Here is a 27,752-nt window from a genome sequence, read left to right as displayed (position 1 = left end):
CTTATTTCCCCTTTTATTTGCCCCTAATTTCTTCCCATTCCCCAAATGCCTGTGTCCTTTCACACTCTTTCCCTTTGCGGACCCTGTTCCTACTTCCTGGAATGACCCTCCCTTTAGGAGAGAGACCTCATTCATCCTTTCTGCCAGAAGGTCCTTCAGAGCTGGTTTCTTCCCTTAACCCATTGATCAGGCATGTGTGCAGCCAGCCCTTCTCATAGTTGCTTTGTGATTGTCTACTTGTCTGTCTCCTAACCATTGCTCTTTGTACCCCCAGTTCTGAATAAAGGGCCTGGGATATAGTGGGGAACACCAATGGTTGTTGAATCTCTGAGTGAATGAATGAACCTAAAGGTACAATAATATTTTTCTGCTTTGCCTTTTGCCTCAAACATTAAAAGTATGCAATTCTTAATGGAGGTATACTGTCTTATCCTCCTTTCTCTACCTTTCCCTTCTCTTCACTTCCTTTTCTCCTCAGAGTATAACAGCCAGTTGGCTATCGTTCGTCATTTCTTTATACCTGTGCTGGAATACTTAAAAAAGGATTTGTTGTGGTGGTTGTTTTGTTTCCAGTATTATAATTAGAAAGGCAGGTTCTTGGGTGGCCTCTTCCTTCAGCTGAAATTTTATGTATAACAATCTAGTCATTCAAACTCCAAGGCCATGAACTTTTAATTACGGCTTTTCTTTGGTCTTGGTTGTCATTACATGCTCTGAACTTCAGTTTCTCTAGGCCTGGAAGAAAGAATGAATATGCTTCCAGCCCTGGCTGGTTTGGCTTAGTGGGTAGAACATCAGCATGTGGACTAAAGGGTCCCGGGTTCGATTCCGGTCAAGGGCACATGCCAGGGTTTCGGGCTCGATCTCCAGTAGGAGGCATGCAGAAGGCAGCCAATCAATGATTTTCTCTCATCATTGAAGTTTCTATCTCTCTCTCCCTTCTCCTTTCTTCTCTAAAATCAATAAAAATATATTTTAAAAAAATGCTTCCAAGGAAAATCTCAAGAAAGGAATTATTCATATCTGTAGAAGCATTGTATTAGACATGATTGTAATGGAGTGTGACTGCAACGCACATCCCCGATCCTAGACATACAAATCAACTTTGTCCCTTTCACAACAATCATATTGGGAGACTGTGTTCCTTTCCGTTGATTGTGCTGTTGGCTCAGAGCTTTGGAGCTGGGCTTTCGGAGAAGCTTTCACAGCCTGAGCTATTTATTTTACTCTTAGAATACGTGTAACATATGCTCATTCCTGATAACCTAGTGAACAGAGATATGTGGAAGAAGAAAACAAAATCACCCATGGCCAGAGATAACCACTGTTAACATTTAGTGTGGTTCTTTATAGACTGTTTTCTATTAATATGTATGCATACACACAACACATATTTTTACCAAATAGAGATTACAGTAATACCGTGTCATAGTCTGTTCATCTTAACACTATATTATAAACAACTTTCTACATCAATAAGTATGGCTACATCAATAGGTAAGACTCCCCCCCCGCCCAAAGAATACTTTCAATATAAATAAGATACATATACATTATAAAATTTTCAGTATTTGACGTGTGCAAAGCAGAAAATATGCATTCATATGTAATCCTTTTTTTTCAGAGTAATTACTATTTGGTGTATAGCATTTGAGAAATGTTTCTGTTTTCTATTCTATGTTGAATATCCTTAATGGTGGCAGTCTTCATGCTTTAAGGATTTTTTTTTTTTTTGCTTAAATACTCTTTTTAACTTATTTTTTAAATGTTTACTGCTTTATTTTTCCAAACAACTTTCTTTTTTTAAAAAAAAGAGCTTTAGATTTTATTTTTCTATTATAGTTTACATTCAACATTATTCTGTATTTGTTTCAGGCGTACAGTATAGTGGTTAGACTTGACAAAGTTTTCCCTCTGATATTTCTAGTATCTACCTGGCACCATACATAGTTATTAAATATTGGTTATATTCCCTATGCTGTACTTTACATCCCTGTGGCTATTTTGTAACTTCCAATTTTAGTTTTTAATCCCTTCACCTCTTTCATATTATCCTGTAACTTTAAAAAATGTAACACGTCATGCTCTGTGTCAGCATAGCATTCTATTGTATGGGTGTACTCTAATTTATTTAGCTCTCCTTATTACTGGAAACCTAAGGTGTTCATTCTTTTATTATTACCTACACTGGTATGATGAACACCCTTCTTGCTCTTTCTTTGCAAACGTCTTTAATTATAGTTGTAGGATGTCTTCCTATAGTTAGAATTGTTGCTCCAAATGATACATACTTTAAAAACACACATACCCTTTTATTATGTATTGTCAAGTTTCCCTCTAAAGATTCCCCATAATAGCCTCAGCAGTATTTAAGCATTTGTGTCATATATTTTTTAATAACCTCAGTGGCAGAAAACCTTCACCTTGTAAGAGCTTTTTAAAAATGTCTACAAACTCTTTTTCTAATTGTGAAATCTTACATATTCTTTGTGAAAAATGTAGACAATGGCACAGAGAAAAAATTAAGATCACCAGTATATCCTACAAGTCACAGAGTACTGTTAATAATGGGTGTTTCCTATTGTGTTGTGTGTGAATGCACATGTACCCAGTGTTTACAGGTAGTGAATGGTCAGTAATGTTACCTGCTGCTCAATTACATTATCCGAGTGTGTCAGTGCCATGACTCCTCCTTCCTGCCCTGTTGGTGAGTTTTTCTTACTCCCTGGGAGGGCAGGACTTTAGGGAGAGTGGCCTTGCAGTCTTTTGTGCCCCAGTGACCGGAGGCATGTGGCCCAGAGAAAATGGTGAGCCATGTGACCCTGCCTGGCCACCGGAAATGTGGCACCATCTCCTTACCAAGCATCCCAGACCCCAACACGCATATATGTTTTTAGGTTCTAATTAACTTCTCAACCACACCGGAGGGGCCAGGCCCCACTTTCCCATCCCTGTTTCAGTCTCCTGTCATCTCCCTTCTGCCCCATCTTGAACCTGACTCTCCACCTCCTCCTCCGTGTCACCATCCCTCCTCCTCTGGAAGTCACCTCTGCGCACCAGCTCCTGTCGAGCACGCCAGGCTGCGGGCAGATTGCAGCTGACATTTCCAACTCTGACACCTCATGCTTTCCAGGCATGGTCTGGACATTTAAGGCTACTGATTTTTGCTATAGCACAAAACCAGTAGGAACTGGAGCTTGTGAAGTGGGCAAGTGGAGATGGACGATCTCCAATAATAATAATAAAAAAAAATATGATGTAACCTAACGGCAACTGCAGAACGCAGAACAGTTCCCAGAAAAGGCGCTTCAGAAGTGATTTGAGCAGGGGAGCTTCGCTGGAATGTTTATAGCGACTGAATAGTCATAGTTAATAAAGAGGCAAAGATATGAAGCTTTAATAAGATGACACCCCGTGACTTGCAGAGGAGAACCGACCAGAGTTCCTTACAGCCTAGAATTCCCTCACTCTCATTTTCTGGAGTTTAATGTCAAAGGAGTTTCTTAATCGTTAACTTGCTCACAAAAACTGTATCTGACATGCTAGACTTTTCAGTTTGTGATTCATTATTTGATTTCCCCTATTACCATCCTCAAATTATAATTTATGTGAAAGCTTCTTTTTCTATGTCAAGCAATTATTTAGGGTCTTTTTTTTTCTTAGTATGAGATTCTAGAATTTCCAAAAGTATCTATGAGTTGCCTGCATATCCTATCATGAGAATACAAACATTCCATTTTCTTGTCTGTCATATATTTGTTTAATCCAAATAACAGATTCATGCTTATTATCTACTTGACTTTGTTTACGTTAAAGAATCCTTTATCCTAAAGTGAATTACTTCATGGTCTAATTCATAGGTAAGTACTTTTCCCCCAATAAGAACAAAATTAATTTTAAAGTATAGTTCAATTTTTATGTAGAATTATGTAAAGTACTTAAAAAAGAAGAACATAAATACAGAATAGTTGAATATGCTCAAATAAGTAAGACTGGACTTTGTTTCATTAGAAAGGATTGTTAGTGACCCGAGGACATGAGGCTAGGTCATCTGTGATCCATGTGAATCTAATCCTCTTTGTTATGGCCAGCCATTTTCTTAAATTACATTAATTATAATGCCTCTAATTCATATGGCATCTTTCTCCAAAGGACTCAAAGTACTTTGGAGTACTTTAGATCATTAACGCTTATAATGGTGCGGGGAAGTCGATATGGGCAGACAGCATTATCTCTGTCTTGATGATGGATGGATGGGGATCCAGAAAGGTGGGAGGACAGACTGGGACCATGCTGTGGACAAGAGCTAATGTCCCCGGATGTTGTCCCTACTCTTCCAAAATTCAGTTCTAAAACTTCCTGCTTTCTCTTTTGCTGAAATATCTCCATCGCCTAGACTAGAGAAACAGGCATGGGTGAGACACATATAACCATTGCTTCATCAGCTTAGCAGAGAAAGCCAGGTACACACATTCCTGAAAAGGGCAAGGTATTTTTGAATTTTACTACATGACAATTTTGTCACTATTAAAAATAAATAAAGGAAAAGGAGCTCTTTGGAAACAAAAAAGTCCCCACATTTTCTAAACCTGCTGGCCCAAGTGGGAAAATTGAAGCCCTCAAAATACGTGATCCTAAATCCTAGAGCAGGATGCTTGCATACCAGGGCATGAAGGGGCTTCATCCTCAAAAGGTTATTTGCATACGATCTCAGTGTCTTGTCAGTCTTCCTCCACGGAGAATATAGAAGGGAACAAGAGAACGGTGTCACTGCCCTTAGCATCCAGCCTTGGCTTGTCAGTATTGTCTCTCTGTTTTATAAATTAGGCAACTAGAATTCACAGAGTTTCAGTGTCTTAGCCAATTTCACACAGATTTGTTAGTGGAGGGCCCAGGAGTAGGGGCTTTGTCTTCTGCCTGGGTGTGATGCCATTTCTATGTTAATTCTGCATGTCAAAACCTGAGAGATTCTTCTCATTCTTCAAGGTTTGATTTATGGAATGGAGTACTGATTTAATCTTTATCTCTGCACACACACACACACACACACACACACTTGCATCTAATTGGAGACTACGTATTTTACCATAGATGATAGATGCCTCAAAATCAATATATCACAATGCTGGATTCATTCTCCTCATTCCCCTTCTGATCCACATGATCATTAACCCAGGCATTTCCTCTGTTGTTGGTCTCTGCTCAAATGCCACCTCTTTGATGAGATCTTATGTTTGCTACTTGTGTGTCTTCTTACTTATTGTTGGTCTTCCTCCATTGAATGCAAGCTCCATGGGATCTGTATCCTCTAGACCTACAACAGTGCCTGACTCATAGGAGCAGCTCAGAACATGCATTGAGTGAAGGGATAGATGAATGAAAGCAAGCTCCACGAGATCAGGGGATGGGTCTCTCCATGAGAACGGGTGGGCCTCCATGTTGTCAATGAGGTCACAAACAGTGCTATGTGTGTAGAACGCACTCTACATCTTCGATCCTGTTGATCCCACCACCTGCCTGCCAATCTTGTTCCCTTTCTTCTGTGAACTTTCGTTCATTCTTTAAAGCCTACATCTAAGGTTATAGCTGTTAGGAAACTGGCCCTGCCTCCCTAATTGGACTTCATCCCTTTCTCCTCCCCTCCATACTAAGTTCATACCATTAGCACACATTAGTTTAGGGTTTCTAGTCTCCTTTGGTGATGAATCTCCTGAGATGACACTCCCAGAGGGCTCGTCAATAAACGTCTGGTTCTCTTCACTTCCTGGTTGTATTTTGATCAACAAAATGTATTTGCTTCCCTGATCTTCAGCCACTTCTTCTCTACAACAAAGAGAAATAGTCACAGAGCTGTGAGGAGTGACCTTGGAGGGGCATCCTCAGCTGTCAAGTGCCTTGTAATTGTTAGAGGTGATCATTTTATTGTTAACATCTCACCCTTCCTTGCCTTGTAGACCTCCAAAGTCATGTCCACACCCCACCACAGGTTTCTGGATAAGGGCAGTTATTCTTATAGGCAGGGAGCCCTTGGTTTGGCTTTTATCTTGCCAATATGGAATAGATCACTTCCATTTGAGCTCTCCCACATCCTCCCAGCCTATCTGCATATTGTTTCTTGGAATTTTTTCCCCAGTGGTCCCCTGGGTTTTTGAATGTCATTTTCCTGGCTCTTCAAGCTGCATGGGGAGTCCATTCTGCTTCCAGTCTATGGCTCAACTCACTAATTCTTGATGTGCCCCCCCCCCCTCCCCGCCGCCACCACCACCACCACCTTTTGACTGATAAATTTTCATTATTGGTTTTGCGTGAAAGTCTTCAGGGTTCCACTCTGCTTGACCCCTGTGGTCACTTAGTGATTACATGTGCCAGCTGAGGTAATTTATTCACTTTGTTTTGGTGTGAACATGTCCCATGGGTCTTGTAACTGCTGTAATCACTTGACCCTAGTGACTGTTAAATGCTTTAAACACAGTTATTTTTAATTTATAATTGTTTTCATTAAAAATCCCTTACAGTAACTTAACTGACCTTGCTGTCAACGTGGCATTATGTGCAGGGGGAAGAACTGAAAATATTATGATGCAAATAATATAGTACTCATCGGAGATACGCAGCAAATCATTAGCTCACCCTACACATGCTCCCTTGGAGTAGTGCAAGGAAGATGAAAGAGAGGAGGACATAATTATAGCACTGTCTGCATAATTCAGCACAGCCATTCCTGCACCCGGAGCAGGCTAGGCGGGGGAGGAGAAAGTAGAGTGTGGACTCCAAAGTGAAGTACCAGAAGAGCCATTCATGTGCAGACAGCACTTCCCACACCAATCGGCAGTCCCATTTGATGAATCATTTTTCAATTAACATTTTATACTTATTTTGAATCTAATTTCAAGCTTAAGAAAAGTTGCAAGAATAATACAATGAACTATCATATACCCTATAACCCCATTCCCCAATTGTTAACATTTTGCTATTTGCATATTCTCTCTCTCTCTCTCTCTCTCTCTCTCTCTCTCTCTCTCTCTCTCTCTCTCTCTCTCTCTCTCTGTAGATCTTTCTATTTATATAATTTTTCCTGAAGTATTTGAGAATAAGCTACAGACACCATGCCCCTTTACCTTCAGGATTTCAATGTATCTTTTCTAAGAACATGGATATTCATTTATATTAACCCATTACAGATTTCAAAATGAAATATAGATACAATTCTATAATTTAATCTACAGACTTTTTTTCAGATTTTTCCAAATATACCAATAATGTCTTTTATAGAATTTTTTTCTGTGCAGGCTCTACAATGCACTGCAATCCGTTTTAAAAGTCAAGCTAAAGCAAAACAGTGTTTCTCATTTTCTTACCCTTAAGTAAGAGTGAGGGGTTATAAGAGAAACTTGATCCTATAAAATTAGTATGTTTGTATGTTTAGTGACAAGATGCTGTGGGTTGTTTGCAGACATATTTGTTATCTCATTCGATCCTTAAGCAAGCACACAAAGAAGTCTACAAGCCCAGGTCACAGAGATCCAGGAGGCAGTAGCTGTGCTCTGCATCCTGATTCCTTCTGTGGTACCCAAGGAGACTGGGACCCAGGATCCTAGGGGTTGATGGCAATGGGGAATGAAGGGGTGCACATTTTTTTGTGTGTGTTTCTAATTTTACACTGTCCTGGTAAGGACCAGAAAATACATTTACCTTAGAAAGTTACCTAATTCATTTTTTTGCTCCAAGAGATACAACTAATTTTAAGAATTAGTGAAATCATCAATGAATGTCAACTAAACTAGGTTTGTCTGATGGAAGGCTGTTGGACTGCTGGTCAAAAAGTGCTGAAGTCATGAGATGAAAAAAGCCTGGGAAACCTGGTTGCTGGCCCTGGGAACTTCACACTCAGATTCTCTGTGTGTGTCTGGCCTGGCTGAGTTTGTCCTTGTGGCAACGTGAAGGCACATTCCAGAGCTGTGGACTGAAGGCCTTCTGGTTGTCACATAGATAGTTGGTTAGTGGGCATTCATAATTTAGCCTAAAAGCGGGGGGCGAGGGGGAGTGTGGAGTTTCATTGCAAAACTCGCAGTTAGATCCCTATATTTGGTTTTGTTTATTCTTGGCTTTTTTGTGGGGGGAGGAAATTGGAGTCGTTGTGCATTTTCATATAAAAAAATGTTTTTCCAATATGTTATTCCTGATCAGGATTGCTGCTGGCCCATGAGGTGCTTTTGTACAGTCTGAAGAGGTGTCCCCTAGACCTGGCAGTACATGCTTGTTGAATGGATTCAGCTCCCACTCACACTCTTGGGTAGTAAGCAACCTTTGCAACCCATACAGCAACCTTTAATTAGTCTTGTATTTTTATTTGTCCCCATTTAACATTCTTTTTTTTTTTTGCCTTTTTTTTTTTTACTTCTTATTGCATATCCTTAGTTACTGTTCTTATTCTGTCACTTTTGTGACCTTTTGATATTAGAGCATTTTATTTAGCATTGTAACAGTTCATAGAACACATAATTTTAAATATATATGTGAAGTTTTTATCAAATTGTCTCTTCCTAATTTTGAGAATTAGAAATTTTTATGATGTTCTGGAAAATAACATTGGGAAAATGACTTTTAGTTTTGATTACATTGCCTGCATTGCCTAGCTCTTTTCACATCTGGAATTGGTTTTAAAACCCTATTTGGTACATCCAAAATGAATAATTAAGCCGCTAACTATAACATGCATTATTGGTCTACTAGATTTAGAGGTTATTGCAGCAAGTTTTGGGTGCACTGTGAAACTCGAAATAAACTTTCTTCCCTCGTATTTCTTAAATTCTGTTGAAATTTTGGGAGCAGGAAAGAAACAGCATATTTTCCCCCCATCTAATTTCAGGGTAAAGTTGTACAATTAAACTGTGTTGTCTCCCTTCTCCGTGTCATTTTGGTAAATTAAATCTCACTTATCCTCTAGTTTGTATTTTTCTCCTTTGTCTGAAAATAAGGTTGGGAAGTAAACTTTCTTTTCATTTCGAAGAGACTAAACTGGCCTGTGAGGACAGATGGCTGGACTATAAAATATACAACCTCTGAGCTTTGATTTCTCTGTAAAATGTTGAAGACAAGGTTGTGTAGTTCTTTACTCACTGACTTTCAATTATGTCATATGACACAGTCATTGGTGAGTCAGTTCCCATAGTATATCAAAGCCTTATGCATCCATCACCTGAATTTGGAGTTGCTAATCACACAAGAACATACAGTAATAGCCATAGTGGTGTGGTGGTGATAGTGGTCATTGTAGGAATGGTGGTACTGGTAGGAATGCTAGTTTAGTTAGCTGCAATTTAAGTTTTGTGGGATTTAGGAAACTAAACTGATATTTTCATATTCTTCATTTCATGGAAACTTATAGAAAGCATGGATTCAGAAAGCAATATAACCACAAAGCCTAAAAATGACTTGCGTATGAGTTGACAAATAAATCTTTACTCTTGTGTACTTAGCATTGTGAAAGTGAGAAAACTTAGTATTCTTCTATGAAAACAGGGAGAAGCATAACTAGAGCTGGATGCTTGTTCTTTTAAAAATATATATATATATATATATGTATGTGTGTATATATATATGTATATACATAATATATATATATATTTGTATTGATTTCAGAGAGAGGAATGGAGAGGAAAATAGAAACATAAATGATGAAAGAGAATAATTGGCTGCCTCCTGCACACACCACAGTGGGAATCGAGCCTATAACCTGGGCATGTGCCCCAACTTGGAATCAAACTGTGACCTCCTGGTTCATAGGTCTATGCTCCACCACTGAGTCATGCTGGCGGGGCTGGATGCTTGTTCTAGATAAGGTCTTGGGGTTAGAGGTGACACTGGGAATAATTTCCATCTTCACAACTATAGCAGGTGCACACACAGCTCCTTCTCCAGCCAAAGCCCCCTGTCACAGGGACTGGAAAGGGTAGTTAATGAGAAAGTTAGCCAAAGCAGGAACCCATCCTAACTAATAAAAGAGTAATATGCAAATTGACCATACCTCCACTATACCCACAAGCCACGCCCACCAGCCAATCAGGAGTGCGTATGCAAATTAACCCAACCAAGATGGCTGCAGCCATGGAGCGAGCAGAAGGCTTGGGTTTCCCCAGCAATGGGGGAAGCCAAGCTTCCTGCACACCCTGGCCGGCGGTGGACTCCACTCAAGGCTACAAAGTTTCAATTATATAAGATAAATAAATCCCAACAAAAATGGCTGCGGCCACTGAGCGAGCAGGAGGCTTGGGTTTCCCCGGCGATGGAAGAAACCAAGCTTTCCGCCTGCTCTGGCCTGCCCTAGCCTCTGCTCAAGGTTACAAAGTTTCAATTATAGAAGATAAATAAATCCCAGATACCAGGGCCTCCGCTTGGGTTGCCAGGGGGCATGGCCAGCCTGCAAACCACCACAGGCCCCTTGCCCAGGCCACTCCATGCCCCAAGGGAACCCCACCCTGATCCGGGACACCCTTCAGGGAAAACCAGCCAGCCCCCACCCATGAACCAGTCCTCTACCCTATCTAATAAAAGAGTAATATGCAAATTGACTGTCACTCCAACACACAAGATGGTTGCCCCCATGTGGACACAAGATGGCTAGCAGGGGAGGGACCAGGTCTGCAAGGGAGAGCAGTTGTGGGCGATCAGGCCAGCAGGGGAGGGCAGTTGGAGGGACCAGGCCTACAAGGGAGGGCAGTTGGGGGCGATCAAGCCTGCAGGGGAGGGCAGTTAGGGGTGACCAGACTGGCAGAGGAGGGAAGATGTGGGTGACCGGGCCTGCAGGGAAGGGCAGTTGGGGGCGCCACAGGCCTGCAGGGGAGAGCAGTTGGGGGGGACCAGGCCTCTAGTAATATGATAAAAACATAGCTGGACATTTTTATTGTAACTTGAAGCATATAGATGCGCATGTTTTGGCCAGTCTTCTGAAGTTGTGCCGAAGCCCTTTCTTTGTTCACAGTGATTGGAGATCAGCACTGTCTTTCTTTGAAAAATCACACGTAATTTATCATCTTTATCAAAAATTCACCATATTTGTCATGCTTCCATTTTAGTTTATGTATTGGTGAGTCAGAATGGAAAGATGCTTGTGAAACACTCTGAGTGCAGAATATTTCTAGATTTTTATGATTCATTCCCCCTTTTTAAAGTGGTGTCGATTACTCCCTAGCCAACAGCAAAGTTATACACTCTTTTAATGTCATCATTTTAAGTAATACACAATGCCATTAGGTGGTTATGGTAAAAAGTCCAGCTGGCATAAACTAGTTTAGAGATAAACGCAAGTGGCTTAGGGATGCTGTACATGGGAGCCGGTGTGCATTAGTGTCACCAGGGCCAGTTGTGACTGCCATTAGTCAGTGTACTGTGAGCAGCAGTCGATACGTGTCTCAGGGACTGGAGAGTGTCAGTTAATAGAGTGTCTAGAATTTTTGGAAAGATCTAAACCAGAAACTATGTGTGGTTTCTGGTAGTTGTTCTGTAGCTCATCATTTGCCATGCACTCTCATAGTAAGACCTAAGTTTTTATCCTTATACTAGAGGCCTGGTGCACGAAATTCATGCACTGGGGTGGGGAGGGTTGTCCCTCAGCCCAGTCTGAACCCTCTTCAATCCGGGACTGCTGGCTCCCAACCGCTCGCCTGCCTGCCAGCCTGATCACCCCCTAACCACTCCCCTGCCAGCCTGATTGATGCCTAACTGCTCCCCTGCTGGCTCGATTGCCCCCAACTGCCCTCCCCTGCAGGCCTGGTCACCCCCAACTGCCCTCCCCTTCAGGCCTGGTCACCCCCAACTGCCCTCTCCTGCAGGCCTGGTCACCCCCAACTGCCCTCTTCTGCAGGCCTGGTTGCCCCCAACTGCCCTCCCCTCCAGGACTGGTTGCCCCTAACTGCCCTCCCCTGCCGGCCATCTTGTGGTGGCCATCTTTGACCACATGGAGGAGGCCATGTTTGACCACAGGGGGCAGCCATCTTTTGCGAGGGCGTGAGGGTCAATTTGCATATAACCCCTTTATTATATAGGATATGGTCTCTTTGCCTGCCTTGCACATGTTTAAAAAAGACATAGGTATAGCTCCGTGATAGGGAACATGAATTTGTTCACAAGGCAATGTATACAGGTATGTCTTTTATTTCTATTATAACTAGAGCCCTGGTGCACGGATTCATGCACTGGCAGGGTCCCTCAGCCTGGCCTGCGGGAATCAGAGGGAAACCGCCTCTCTGACATCCCCCGAGAGGTCCTGGATTGTGAGAGGGTGACATACCCTGGAATCAGGCTCCCTCCTCTCTGATTCCGGGTGTATCACCCAAGAATGCACGCAGCTGCCAAATCACCACAGCTCGGCAGCTCCTGCATTGAGCGTCTGCTCCCTGGTGGTTATTGTGCATCATAGGTACCTGCCGGTTGGCTGGTCAGCCCGTCGCTTAGGCTTTTATATATATCGATAAGCCCAAGGCATCATACAGTAAGATTCCATATTCTAAGATAAAGGGAAGGAGCTTAAGTTCTAAGAAGGGTCACATCTAGAAATATTACTAAGGTGAATTTGGAAGTTCCCTTTCCCACGGCAGGAGGAAGAAGGATCAGGAACTTGTCAAGGCAGTTCTTCCTTCTCCTCATTAGGGTTAGAGGGGTGACGCCTGAGCTCGCCCATGCCTACAGAATAAGCTCTGTCCCCTTTCCACTCCAAGAGCGATAAAAACGCATCAAAAGAGCAAAAACACGATCCAAATAGACAGGCTCCTGCGTCAGTGCAGTCCCTTCCATTCTAACCCTGGGTAGTTCAGAATTTCTCAAGAGCACTGGCTTCATCAGATATGCGGCCTGCAGTGTTCTGCACATTTGTTTTTAAAATGTAACAAGCTCCTCAATATTGTTGGCTTTAAAAATCTCTTTTACCATATGTGTGTGTTTGAATCTATCCTCTTTAGAAATGTGTCTTAGGAAAATATGCCCAGTGTTCATAACACTGTGTGTATACCCTGGTGTGACATACAGATGCACACGAACTAACAATAGCTATAAAAATGAAATCTTGCACAAGCTGTGCCCTGCCTTCACAGGCAGCAGGAACAATGCTTTTGGGGTCCAAGAGAAGCTTTATCACTGGGGAGGTGTGTGGGGGTGGCTCTCAGCTCAAGAAGTGGGAAGGGGAAAATGCTGCAAATTTTAGTATAATGCATAATGTTGGAAGAAATTGTATCCCATCATAAAGATTAGCAGGCTGTGTAATTCAATTTAAAATTGGTCGGCGAGCCCTGACTGTTATAAAGCCTTTTTTTTTTTTTTTTATCACCATTCCATTATTTTAGGTTGTCCACCAATATAGAACGGAGCTTACAACCAAACCATACAAAGTGTTTTTCTATGGTTCTGCCCACTGGAGAAATTGTTGATGAATGCAAGAGATTATCTTAAAATGAGTTAAGAAAATGCTTGCTCAATTGAATGCCTCCTTGTTTGCTTTCTTACTACCTTTTTTTTTTTTTTAGCATAAAATGAATTTCTCCTGGGCAAGCAACCATTGAGAGTGAAATTCCTTTAAAAGCATTTGCTAGACACAGGGCTTGGTTTCCAAAACTCAGTGTTAGCACTTATCGGTAGTATCATGGGCATTTACTGTGCCATTGAAAACCAAGATCCAGTAGCTTATGTTAATGCAAGACTAACAGACCCACAGCTGATGGCAGTTACCCATCCTGGGGGGTTAATAAACGTTCTCGGAATTACTGTCTTTATTTTCTTTATTACAAAAAAAATTGGGCAGCTTCCTAAGCCATGTCTCCTGCTTCTTGCTAAGTCTTGGTGACTTGCTAATTAATTAACTGTTTTTGTTCCAGGACTTCATGGCCTATGCTGAGTTTAATATTCCTGTTAGGGAAAAGCTGAATCCTTTGGCCAAAGTAGGAGGGGAAAAAAAACAACAAATTAAATTCAGCAAACATTTATCCAGGTGCCCTTGATGAACATGAGGAGCTATAGAAATAGCAATAATAACACTTGGATACACCAGAAGAGTATCTGGAAAACGAGCACACAATATTTTTCTTTTGCTTCTCTTTCTTCTATTCGTGAGAGATCTTAATTTTTATTCGTGTTCTGAGTTTCGGCCCAGAAGCATTTTGTTAAGAAGTATTTTCCTGGCGCATCCAGACTCAGTGGGAAAGATGTTATGATTGATTGGCAGTGACTGCCACGTCATAGCGTGGGGCAATAGGTGGTTGCTCAGGTGCCATGCGTTTGCAGGTCAGTTTAGCGTCCTTGTCTTCGGTCGCACTCATGCTCTGTGACTCTGGTAGACAGAAATCTGCCATAGTGACCACATCCACCTGCTTTATTTTTAACTCTTTCTGGCCAAGCCACACTTTCATGTGTCTGTATTAGAAAGTTCCCAAAACGACTGTGACCTAGGCGTGGTGGGATTTTTAAGTTTTCTTCCCATTGTAGGCTGTTGCAGGACGTTCTTGGCATATCTTGGAAGCAGGTTGAGGCTAGTATGTGAATCAGACGGTCAGGAAGACAAGAAAACCCACAGAACTCTTTGTATTCTGCAGGATTTAGGAAACAAGTTCACTAAATCCCAAGCTATAAAGAGTTAAGGTTATCGACCCAATCTGATGGAGTTAATGGATCAGCTCAGTTTACCTTATTATGTCCCACAAATCTTGGGCAGCTCAGTTTTCTCTAGTTTCAAGTTCCTATCTCCTAAACATGACTGCTTAACACCAGGCAGTTGGTTCAAACTTCAGATTCCTGGAATCTAGCTCTGACCTATTGAATTGGGTTCTCTACTGGTGCATACAAATAATTGGAACTTTAATGAACTCTTCTGTGGCTCTTTTGCCAATTCACTGCCCTGTTCTTGCTTATGATGGTGTCCATTGTCAAGTTCAGCGATATAGTCTGCATGCTCTCATCACCCTTAGCAAAGCTGTTCTTTTTCATCGTGACCTCTGTGTACCTCATTTACCTCATCTGTAAAAGCAGATGATAGTTCTTAGTTCACAGGGCTGTTGTAAGGATTAAGTGGATTATATACATTTTTTTAGGGCAGTTGCCCAATAGAGGGTAAGTATTACTTGAATCTGTTCTAAGCCTCCTAATTGTCATCATCATTTATTTTGTTTACAGGGACTCTGAGTGTCCCTGCCAGAGGCAGAAATCACGATTCAGGATCTCTTACTAGGCTGTTGTCAGGAGGAGTAAGGGGTATACCAGTAGCATTGTTTGAGAGAGACATTATGGTATTAATTAAGCATGTGGAAGTGTAAACATCGTGTGTTAAATCAGTAAGGAGGCTTTTGGCTGGAAGAAACAAAATGGCTTAAATAACAAGGGATTTAGTATCTCTGATAATTAAGAAGCTGGGAGGAGTAAAGCATTTTTTAGGGTCCTGTAATTCAGGGACCCAGTGATGATTTTCAGGAACCAGGGTATTTGGTATTTCTTTCTCCTGTTCTCACATGTTAAACTTGCCCCGAGGTTGGAGAGTGACTGTTGAAATTCCGGGCTTGTTATGAAGATATGACAATATTCAGTGGAAAGAGAGGACCATTCCCTTATTATATTGTCTGTTTGTAGAGGTGGTGACCATTTCTCGGGAGCCCTTCATCAGACTTCCCCTCATGTCTTATTGGCTAGGATTGGGTGACATGCACCTCTTTAAACCAGTCACTGACAAGGGAAATAGAATTCATCAAGATCCACCCTCCCTGGGTGTAAGCATTGGCACACCTTTCTTGGGCACATGGCTTCCCAGCGATGAATATATGGATGAAATTAGGGGCTCTGCTGTCGCGGAAAGCTGAGGTGAGGGTTGGAGTAGACCACCAACAGTGTCTGCTTTATGAGTCTGGTAATGAAATATCTTTGCATTGAACTTTGGAGCGAGTAGCCTACTGTTTTCCTAGAATGGAGTCCATGTGGTATGACTTGCTGCAATTCAGGGACAAGTACAGTGGCATGGCTTGGCTGGGGACTGAGACAGCCTTGGATAGCACTTTAAGATGCTTATTACCTGTTTCCTATTTTCCTCTTGAAAAATGTCACTTTTCTCTTTTGCTCACAGCAGCGATTTTCAACCTTTTTCATCTCATGACACACATAGACTAATTACTAAAATTCTGCCACACACCCAAAAATATATTTTTTTTGCCAATCAGACAAAAAATTGTCATAATTTTGATTCATTCACATTGACAGCTATTGTTGTGTTGCCTATTGTCATTTTTTAATTTGACAACCTAAGGGAAAAGAGGTCAGTACCCCTAACTAAATAGTCAGATATTGCATGTTTTAAAAATTCTTGAGGCATATCAGTTGAAAATTGCTGCTTTATCATGTTCCTCTTTCTCTTAAATACTGTTGTAAACATCTCGGGGAGGGGGGGCGGTGTGCACTCACATATGTGTGCGTGCATGCTTCCTGCTTCCTTCCATTATGTTACACATGATCAGGGAAGTCGGTTTCTATCTGAACTGATTGTTGCTAAAAGCCTGGACAAGATTGTAAATCTTGACTGATCCCCCTTGAAGACACTTACCTCCTTTGATCAGATGTCTTCTGTTACTCTCTTTCATAGCAGCTGCTAATTCCCTGCCTAGCGACGATCATAATCTGAGCTTTGTTAGTATTTACTTCTTTTTCTGTTGCTCCCAGCTGAGTGTAAGCTCCCCAAGGGCAGAGACCCTTTTCTATTTTGTTCATTCATCACCTTCCCAGCCAGCACCCAACACATTACCTGTCTCACCCTAGGTCCCCAGGGAATAGTTGTTGAATGTTGTAGAAAGACTGTGATCATTTCATGGGCATTCTGGAACCCCATTTCATTATCAAATCTCATCCTGACTTTCGAAAGGGTCAGGGATCTAATGAGATTTCATGGGACCTAATAAGATTTATTTTCCCCAAGGCTGCTGGATTAGAAAATGAGGTTATGACTTGACTTTGCAGAACTTTGAAATGAGCCCAACAGGAAAAGGAAGCCACAATGTGGGTGAATCTGAGAATGTGGAGTTGAAAGTGAAATGCCACATAATAGAGTTAAAAAGTAAGATCAGTTTAACCCAAAGCATTGAAATCTGGCCAGATCTTCCTAGTAAGGAATCAACTTCACAAGCTTTGAATGAGTTTGAATAGTAGTGGTTGGAGTTCTCAGTTGTGAATTATTATGTTAGACCCTGCAAAAATACACTGTGCTTCTTTTTTCTACTAATGTATCTAATCTCCAGTTTCTAGCCAAAACACCACAAAGGAATTCATTTAAAAAAATAAAAATAAATAGTTTTTTGTTTTTTTCAAAAAGTTTGACCTGCATTTTTAGCACTTAAGAATCAATGATACTGGCCTAACCTCCCATGGGAATAAGAATGACCTTCGTGAAAAATGCTGGTTGTGTTTCAGAGACAAATGGAAATGAAATACTGTGGTTGCAATGAACCTATGTATTATAAGAAGATATTGTCTAGAAAACCTTTACAGAACCTTGAGAAACCACCTAGATATTTGACATGAAAAGGGGTGCCACATTGGCCGAGAATAACCAAACATAGCCCCTTAGTTACTGATGGACAAAAATAAGTAACAATTGGGATGTTCCTTATGGAAGATTTTTACCATTGAATTTCATCAAAAGTGTCTCAATAATAGTGTCAGAGATAGGAGAGTTTGGGAGGACAGTGGCTGGATCCAGAGAGGTCATTTCTGTTATCCCAAGTTACTCTAAGCTCACAGTTAAGGTTGCAAAACAGATGCTTTGTCCATGGGTCAAATGAAAGAAAATGGTCTTCAAATATAATGTAGAGGTTTAAAAATAGAACAGAATGAGTATCCCAACCATGAACATGAGCAGTCCTGAGTGTTGTGAGATATGAAGAAATGGGTGGTCATGTGTCCTGGGGATTATTGGACGGGACTTGCAGGTAGTGGCAGATTGGTTTTAGGAGTCAGGATTCATGCTTGTGAGCATGGTCTTTAGAAAAGGCTCTCCATTTCCCTGAACCTCAGTTTCCTGATCTATAAAGAAATCATTTCAACACTCTTTGACTCAAAAACTCTGGCTGTGTAACTGCATCACATGGTAAAGGAGTTCCATGTTGCAGCTAACTCATTGGATGACCTAGAGGAGTCCTATAGCCTTGCTGGATGGTAGTTTTCCATTCCATGGAAGGCATGATTCTGATCTCTGAGGACTCTCTAGGGTTGGAATATCAGCGAGCCTGGAATTAGAATAAGATGTCAAAGGCCTCTTGATTTTTTTCTGTTGGAAGCAAAAGGGAAGAGCTGGCCCTGCAAGTATGTTCAAGTGGATTCTTTCAGCTGACCCAGTGACTGGGAGCCTGAGAAGATGCACACACATGACCTGTTTGGCCAGGGCAGTAGGCTCATTTGTAAAGAGTGGCCTCTGCAAAGCCAGCTGTCAAAACAGCAGTGATTTGCCTGAGAGGCCTAGGGGTGAAAACTTTCAGATGAAGGGATACAACAAAGAAGAAATACAGGCAACTTACTCAAATAATGAATGGCTATTCCATTAACTCCGCTATTGATTATCTCCTCTGAACTACCCAATCCTGGGAACAAAGGCTGCAAAAATCTTTAAATGAGTAATGTTAACCCATGCAACAGCAGTAATTCCCTTCTCTTTTGAAATCGAAACATTATTTGTGTGATGCCTATAGTTCATTCATTCATTTATTTATTCATTTGTTCACTCCAACAAAATAGAGTTTTTACTATTGCAAGCTAATGTTTTTTGCCTCCATCTGCCTTCCCCTCCCAAAAAGCCCTTTAATAACAGATTTTAAAAATCAGATTTAGTTTCTCCATTGCAAATGAATAGTAGACCTTGCAGTGGATATAATTGGTGCCATCCTAGGATAAATAAAAATAGGATTTGTAACACTTTAAAGCCATCTGGAATCCAAATACAGCTACGCATGTCACATGATTATTAGCCAGGATAAAATTATTTCGTAATTATTCATTTATGTGATAAATAATTATTAAAGCCTGCTGAGAATGCAAAGATGAATGGAATAGAGTCTGACCCTCCTCAAGTAGGAGAGAGAGAGCCCTGTAGACAAGTGCTCATTCTATGAACTGCAAGTACTTGGCAAGCTCAGACCCACACAAGATATGATTGGAGGAGTGGCTGATGGGGGCCAGATCCCACAAGTTGCACACACCATGCAGAGAGTGTGGTCTTTTGTCTGTAGGCAAAAATAGGGAATTTAGGCAGATTTTAAAGTGGCCAAGTATGTAAGTGTGTGGAGGGAATATGCATGATGAGAGCTGTATTATAAAATTACCTCAGTCCTGCTACCATGGCTCAATGGTTGAGTGTTGACCTGCTAAACAGGACGTCACAATTCGATTCCCAGTCAGGGCACATACCCGGATTCTGGGCTCGATCCCAGTGTGGGAGGTGCAGTAGACAGCAGATCAATGATTCTCTCTCATCACTGATGTTTCTATCTCTCTCTCCCTCCTCCTTCCTCTCTGAAATCAATAAAAAAAATATTTGAAGCAAAAAACACATACAAGATTACCTCAGCTTCAGTGTGTAAAATAGGACAAAGTGTACTTTATAGGAAGGTATATTTGTATGCTTGAGCTGCCACAACAAAATACTACAGATTGGGTGAGTTAAACAACAGGAGTTTGTTTTCTCACAGTTCTTGAGGCCGAGAAGTCCAGAATCAGGATACCAGCTTGGTCTTGTTCTGGTGAGAGCCCTCCTCTTGGTTCATAGATACCTCCTTGTCACTGTGCCTTTATATGGTGGAAGGGGCTAGGAGGCTCTTTTATAAGGATATTCATCCCATTTATGGGTGCTTCCACCCTCAAGACCTAATCAGTTCCCAAAGGCCCCACCTCCAAATACCATCATTTTGAGGATTAGGATTTCAACCTATGAATTTTAGGGGGACACAGACATTCAGATCATAACATATGGGTGAGGAATAAAAATGTGGAATGTGAAATAGACCTTGGGCCCCCGATGCCATGATGGACTTTGCAGAAGTCCTTTCCTCCTGAGGAATTCTCCTGCAGCATCCTTTAAGCTCCTTCTTCCTAGAGGGGAGGCTGGTGGCATTTAGGCCACAAGTTATTCCGAAGGAAAGAGATCAGACTGTTGGAACTGGTGTTTCCATGAAACAGAAACCTTATCAGTAGGAGACTTCATGATTCCGCACTCCCCAGGAAGTCTTCTGTGTAGCTTCTGATTATCTGGAGTTTTTATTAGAAAATTTTTCCAGTTGATGGGTGGGAGAGAAGCAGAAATGGAAGAGGAAATGAATGTGGTCTCCATTCCCTCCATCTCATTGCTGTCACTATTGATCAAAATAACCTTCCCTGAGAGATTTCTTTTAAAATTTTATTCTTGAAATGCTTCATTAAAATTTTGAGTTATAAAATAGGAGAAGTCAATTTTATTGGGCCCTAAATTTTGCTGTATGCAGCTTCCTATCCAGAGTGCAAATTATTAAAATTGACATAGGATGTGTGTGCAAGGTAATATCCCCTTTCGTAGGCTCCTCTCTAAATTTCAAGATCTTCTGTAGAGTGGATTAGATTATACAGTGAGTAGGGACTCTGAAGAGAAAATAGAATTGTGTATTGATGCCTTCAGAAATATTATTTGATGGCAATAAAATATTCTCTGAAATTCCCTTCAGAGGAGAGAAAATGGAGTTTGTTTGCAGTAATTGCATTTTCTAGCATTTGCTCTCACACTTTCCAATATAAGCCAATTGGAACCTGGGATTTGGTTTTGCTTATTGGCAAAAGTACCATGTAAATTGATCTGTGATGCATTTAAAGAATATGCTTTTGAAAGTTTGGAAATTGAGATGGCTCTTTCTTATTAGATTTCAAGAGTATTAGGGTTCATTTCTATATTTTAGTCTAATGTAATATTAGCCAAATATGTTCTTTTTCAATTTAGTTTTAATCAAGTTCTGGAAGACCATTTTCATCTAGCCCCAGTGGCACTGTTAAGGCTGAGATTTTATTTCCATTGTCAACCCTCTGCTCTGGCTCCTGTGGGCCAGCCCCTTGGAATCATGGCACACCGATGTCCTGCATTCATTTGCCCAGGCATTGTTTCAGCATGCAAAAATAATACCACGTAGTGTGGAAAGATTTTTTTTTATTACTCTCCGCAGGGTTAAGGTGGGGAGGGAATCTAAAAAGCCTCAAAATCATTACCTTCCTTTACAGAATATGGCCTTGAGACCCATGTTATTTTTATTTAATTTTATTTTCACCATACTTAATGGTTTACAATGCAAACACATAGGGTTTGGATTTGTTCCTCTAATTTATTCAGTAGAATAATTGGCACTTGTTTTTATAATTATTGCTGGAAGGAACACCTTTTCTTCGTTACTTTTTAAAGGCTTTATGGTGAAAAAAACAACATACTATTCTTCAGCTCACCGTAGACTTTGTCAGTTAACACTACCAGTTTGTTAAAGATACTCATTGAATACTCCTTTAAGGTGGTAGGAAGTAGGAGATGGACCCCTTATCCTGAATGAAGTTACAATGCAAAACAGAGGACAATATCAAAATCATAATAATAACAATCACCCTGTTTGTGCCAGGGTAGGGTTAGGTCCTTTATCGATCTTTCTCAATCTGCATATCCACTCTGTAATGTAGGATGTACAATTATCCTCACTTTTTCTGGTAAAGGGAAAGTAAAATAACATGTTTTAAGTTGAGTTTCATATGTAAGAAGTGAGTGAACCAGACATTTGGTCCTAAATCTGTCTGACCCCAAAACCCCTGATCTTTTCATCATGCCATCTGTCCCTACATTCCAATACGTTTGAGTGATATAAACATGCACACAGCTGGTCGGGATGAGTCTCGACAGAGTCTTAACCGAATTTTTCTTGTGACTCTCCAGTGGAACCCTCAGTTGGATCCAGTTTAGTGTGTTCAGATCGAATTTGTTGTATGGGATATAAATCTGTCCCAATAAGACAGGGCTTTCATTTGTAAGGAGGAGGTTGGATAAACAAAAAATAGTGAAGAGACCACCTATGGTTCCAGTTGTCTAGCCAGATCCTAATACTCAAGCATAATTGGAGCCACGCTGCCGGTAACAGTAACCACCACAACTTCACATTGTAGAACATGGCATGCTGGCCTGGGTGGCAACTTAGAGATACTCATTTGGGAAATGAAGAGGATGTCGTTCATTTTTACTATGTTATGGTTGTCTTTTAAAATAATGAGTGTGAATGAGTGCTTCTGTAATGTGTGTGTGTGTGTGTGTGTGTGTGTGTGTGCTTAAATCACAAAGAGTCTTGTTGGATACAGTTATGGTTGAGATAGGAATGCATGCGAACCAGTTGCTGCTGAGCAAGAATGAAATTTCTGAGCTGTTTTCAGGTCCCTAATACATAGTTATGCGTACTTGTATGGCCTTTCCTCTCATGGTTTACACTCCTACATTACGTTACATATCCTGGGTGCCATATACTGGTGACTTTTCAGGTCCAGAGGGGGTCTGCTTTCCTCAGTGGGGGGTGGAGTTTTATCTCCTTTGTATAGGTTGAGGCTTATAACTTCTCTTGGTGCCTTGGGATTCTTTTCTCATTGAAGGCTGAAGAAGAGGAGGGAGAGTTTCAGCTGTGGCTTCTTACTCCAGCCCTGATTCCTGCAGCAGACCCCTGGGCTCTCACTCGGCATTCCTCGCTTTCTCCTAAGTTTCTGGCCAGTCCTGACATCATTTTAATATAGTTTTCTGTGTTTAATATTTCTTAGACTTGGTTTCCCATTGCAAGCATGGAAGAAACCCTAATGCATGAGTTTCAGAGGAGAAGGTAGCAGTCTGAACCTGCTGTGTGGCTCCATCAGCAAGTGTGAGTATTAACGTTAGAGCTGTCAGGACTTGTGAACATTAATGGAGCCTGACGGGGGACAGACTGAGGTCAGAGACAGCGTGACCCTGACTGAATGTTTCTGGTGGCTTTGCAGCCCAGGCAAGTGAGTGCAAACCGTGGAGCCGAGAGGGGTTACTGGAGGTTCATTCATTCACTTAACGGGTAGGCAGTGGGCACCAGCTCAGTGCCAAGCATTTTCCTAGGTGTTAGCAGGGAAAGGTGGGCTCTGCCCAGTTACAGCCGAGAGAGCCCTCTCCCTGTCTCCCTGGATTCAGCCCTTCTCTGATATTAGCCCCCAATAATCGTCAGTGATGGCGTTTAGATGACCTATCTCCTAGCCCGTTCCACAGCCTCGGAGTTCTTCTCCTCAAAGCATTGGTATTTTTTATTCCTTTCTTACTCCTGCAAAATTTTCTGTTTGGCTGGTTTTCAAGCCCAAGTTATTCTTATTCAGTCCTCAGTGGAATAGAGAGACTTTAAGGGTTTGAACATTCTCCCTCTCTGCTAGAGTCATGATATTAAAGGCATAATCATTTTAAACAGAAGACATTGCCTTCTTTCATCCACCTGGGGGGGTACAACAAGGTCCCTTTATAATATTGGCATAAGGACAGCCTGGCACTGCCCCATGCGGGCTGAAGGTTTCAGAGATGTGATTGATTGTCTCTTTTGGTTAGAATCAGTCCCATGATGATAGACCTGACTGTACGTCTGTTTTATTCTTTTTAATCTCAGAAAGTTAGTTTCTTTCCTGCACCTTGGCAAGAGAAAGTGAGCCCGAAGGCTGTGCCCTGCGAGTTTGGCATCTGGGAGCCATAGCAGGTTCTCTTTCTGTCTTGTCATCTCTGTTGCTTTCTTCTTGCTACATAGTGAGCTTTATTTAACATGAGGGTTAAGCCACCAACAGTTTTTATTTTTCGTTTATTTCCAAAGTCTATAATTTAGGAGTATGGAGGGGAGTGGGCATGAGGATTGGAGATCTTGAAATGTGTCACGTTTACACAACGAGGTTTTCTTTTACTCAGGAAACCCAGCAAGCGGTGTTTGCTTTGGGATGCTCTCCTTCACGAAGAACTTCTGTTGTGCTCTGGGTTCCTTTATTTTCCCTCTTGGTTTTAGCAGAATAAATAGGAGAGAGCAATCAACTCGCCTGATTAAAATAGGGCACAGGAAAGGTGGTATCTGTCATTAGCCACAAACGGGTGGCCATGTGCTTGCTCCTATTTCCCACCATTCCCTACTCATGAGGAATGAAGAGTATGGTGCAGGAGCTGACTTCTAGCAGGTGGCAAGAAGATTCCCAAGGAAAGTGACTATTCTGGAATTGACTTTGGATTTTTATCTGACCTGAACTTGAGTTTTCTAGAGGGATACATTCTATAATGATTTGTAACAGAAAATTGGTTGCAATTGTGTGGTACTTAATTTTGAGGGACATTAATTTTTACTGGTGGTGTGTCAGGGGTGGGGGCAAGTTAGCAAGGAAACTTGTTCGGCCAGAGCAATCCTTACACATGTTTATTTTAAGATGGGGATGCACATGTGCGCTGGTCCTTACTGCTCTCTAGTACTTCTACCTAGTCCAATTCACATTTTTGTTTTACCTCTTTGGCTCCCAGAGGCATTTAGATGTATTACCTTGAACGTCTACTCTCCAGTCGTAGTCTCCTCTTAGTTCTCTTAATAGAGACAATACGTTTTTAAATTCTGGGACCCTGAATAAAGTTGAGCAGAGGAGCATTTTGTCCCTTCTCCTTCTCAACTCTGTGACCTTCCCTTCTTGGGTAGGCTCCCAAATTCTTCTGGGAGCTAGAGGGTAAGAAATTACACCCAGAGCTGCAGTAGTATTTGGGGAATGCCTGAAGTGAGCCAGGATGTGTGTTGTCATAGTTGCGAGGCTGACATGGCTCAATGTCCCCTGGAGGAGAAATCCATGACACAGCCAGGCAAACATCTAGAAATGGGGAGTTCTATTTCATGGCATAAACAAAGAGGGCCATAGCTGCTTGGAACTAGAGAACCGTAGGTGGAAGAACGATCTGAGGAGGACTTGAGATAGGTCTAGAGCAGTGGTTTCCAACCTTTATTGGCCATGCTCCACCTAAGCATCTGTAAAATTTTGATGCGCGCCCCCCATGACAAATAATTTTTATTATTCAAAAAGTGAACTCCTATTCATGTGGAGAAAGCCTAAAAGGCAATTAACTTGGTCTAAACAAGCTTCCAAAGAACATGGCATTCATGAAAGAGAAAAATAAAAGAATGAAAGGACAGTTGATGTACTAAGGAAGAAATCACTAAGAAATTGTTAAAAAATAATAATAATATGAATGATGTGAAAAAATAGCAAATTTCAAAACATATAATAGAGAACTGAAATGCATAAATATGTCACAGTACATATTTATATACTGTATATGAGTCCCCCTAGAACCGTAAGAAATGCAAAAAATTCCCTGTGAATAACTTATTCTTGAATTGCTCCCCTTAAAAACCAAATTGCCCCCCTGTGTGACGTGTGCCCCATGTTGGGAACCACTGGTCATAAGGTTGTTAAAAATCTGAAATCACCTGAAAGAAAAACTGGCACAGGAGGCAAAGGAGCTATTCTTGTCCCACTGGTGCCACCAACCTTGCCTGTGACTCTGCTCAGCAAGTGGCAGCAAGCACCTCCCTCGCATTGTTTCTTCATCACTAAAACGGAATTGGATGAATCAGTGGTTTTTCTTTTTAATATTTTTAAGCCAGTGATACCTTTTGTCAGATGAAATCTTCCCCCGAACTGTAAAATAAAGGAAAGCAAGGCCCTCCCTTCCGCCCTTGGCTCTTTCCTCACGTCGCCCCACTCTAGCCCTCCAAGGCTCATGGGGCACAGCTTTCAAATCACCGCATCAGGCTGTCCTGCGGCTCCTTCTGGGTTCATGTGCTGTGATTTATAGGAGTCGTGTTAAGTGACAGATTAAATGTCCAGACTTTGATAAGGAAGGGAGGCTGACCTTGACACAGTTTGCTGTATGTGTGCTTTAAAGTTGTTGTGGATTTATCAGACATGTGCGTACCTTGAAGACCTTAAACTTTACTGAATATTCTGTTCCTCTCTGCACACGCATCTGATTCTATGAAGATATTAGGGACGCTCTGAATGAGTAGTCACTGGAGAGAAATGGAATCTGGATGTCATCTATCCCAGGTTATACTATCACTGTGAATGAGAAGCCGATCCTGGCACTTTTTTTGTTATTCAGTAAATATTAGACAGGATGGCTGACTGATGGGACAACAGAAGGAGGAAAGAAGTGGTGTGTTCAGGTATACATTTTGCAAGATTGGAATCATCTCGACAGAGGTCGGTATGTTTGTACTGTGTTTAGCTTGGAGGTCTCATAGACCACCCACCTCTAGATCCAGATGCCTTAATGACCTTCACAATACTTCTGTCAACTTGAAGGGCACCTTGGACCATGCCAGTTATTGCCTTTTGGAAAATCTAAGTTTTCATTCCCATCTTCAGATGCTTTTTTTTTTTTTAAGAATATTGCCATTATGACCAGGGAGTGTTCCAATCTGTGGATAAAGTAATATTTTTCTTGGACAGCAACTGGGAAGGTTAATCATTATAATAATTACTATAATGCAGCTACTGAATGATTATGAATGATTATGAAGTATTAGAAATTGTAGCTTCATTACATGCAGTATCTTGCTTAATGCTCACCAAACTTTGGGGGTAGTGCTATTATTTTCCTCCTGCTTATATTTCAGAAAACAGCATTTAAAAATAGTTGTTGGATATTATTTGGTAGACTGGATTTGGAAGCAGGGAATAGGACACTTCAGGGGGACAGCATAGCCCAGATAGCAAGCTCAGTTCCTGGAATTCTAAGGAAGCTCCTGGCAGATCTCGGAGAGGTTCATTCATTCCTTCACTTATTCAGCAGATACTGTTTGCCTGCCGTTTGGACAGTATTGAACTGGGTACCTTGTGTAAAATAAAGAACCACAAGCCACGCTTCATGCCTTCAAAGACCTCACAGTCTAGGGGGAGACAAGTCACATGCAAAAAGCAAAACTTAAAAAATGGAGTGAAAAATAACATGCACTGGTTGTTTGTGCTCCATATCATGCATGTGCTTTAGAAGCTTTTTCTCATTTTATCTTGAAAACAACCTATGTGGGGATGCAGTTATTACCCACATTTGGTAGTGCATGTTAAGAGAACATAAGGACTCCATTCAAGGTTATGCAGCTGACACATGGCAAAGTCTGGAGTCCCCACTCTTCACTCCAGGCCACCTCCATGGTTTAATTGTACTAGTTTAAAAACTTAATCACAAAGAACATATAGAAATGGGGGACATATAGTCAGAAAATATTAAGTAATACCCATAGAAGTAAAGATGAAGAGGGAGAAAGTAATGAGACAGCCAAGATGCCAAGGGAGCTGAGGAAGAATGATAGGAAGGGCAACATCAGAGAGGGAGGAGGAAACCAGAGTGGGACATCAGTATTCAAGGGAATTGATACTTTGAGGGCCAGAAATGCCACTGCAGCGTGATCAATAGAGATGAGAATGGAGAAAAAAAGTCTTGGCTTGGCTATTAGGTTATTATCAACATTCCAGGGTAAGCTTTTGGAAGAGAATAGAAACAGAAGCCAGATTTTGTTGGGTAAATTCTGATAACCATTTGTCTCTAAGTTGCTAATTCTGATAATAGAATCGCCCATCAGGCAATGCAAACATGATAAATGGGCCAGATGTGAGAAGTAATAGAAACTGGGGAGGTCTGTGGCAGACTGAAGGTCAACATCGCCTGATCTTTTAATTTTCCA

General features: G+C 41.3%; 1 protein-coding gene across 4 annotated transcripts in view; it reads left to right on the top strand.

The window, feature by feature from the left end:
• MPPED2 (metallophosphoesterase domain containing 2) overlaps positions 1–27,752 on the top strand; it is a 173,333-nt gene that overhangs the window by 58,643 nt on the left and 86,938 nt on the right. Inside the window, exon 1 of one of the 4 annotated variants that reach the window (XM_080640799.1) lies at positions 22,804–22,901. The exons of the other annotated variants lie outside the window; for them this stretch is intronic. The gene's annotated coding sequence lies outside the window, so the exon portion shown is untranslated. Of the gene's footprint in view, positions 1–22,803; positions 22,902–27,752 lie in introns of those variants that run through there. 4 annotated transcript variants of the gene reach the window in all.

Source organism: Plecotus auritus, assembly GCF_963455305.1.
Source record: "Plecotus auritus genome assembly, chromosome: 9".
Lineage (NCBI taxonomy): Eukaryota > Metazoa > Chordata > Mammalia > Chiroptera > Vespertilionidae > Plecotus > Plecotus auritus.
The sequence above is the reverse complement of the archived record's forward strand: the minus strand, read 5'-3'. Positions and strand labels throughout refer to the sequence as shown.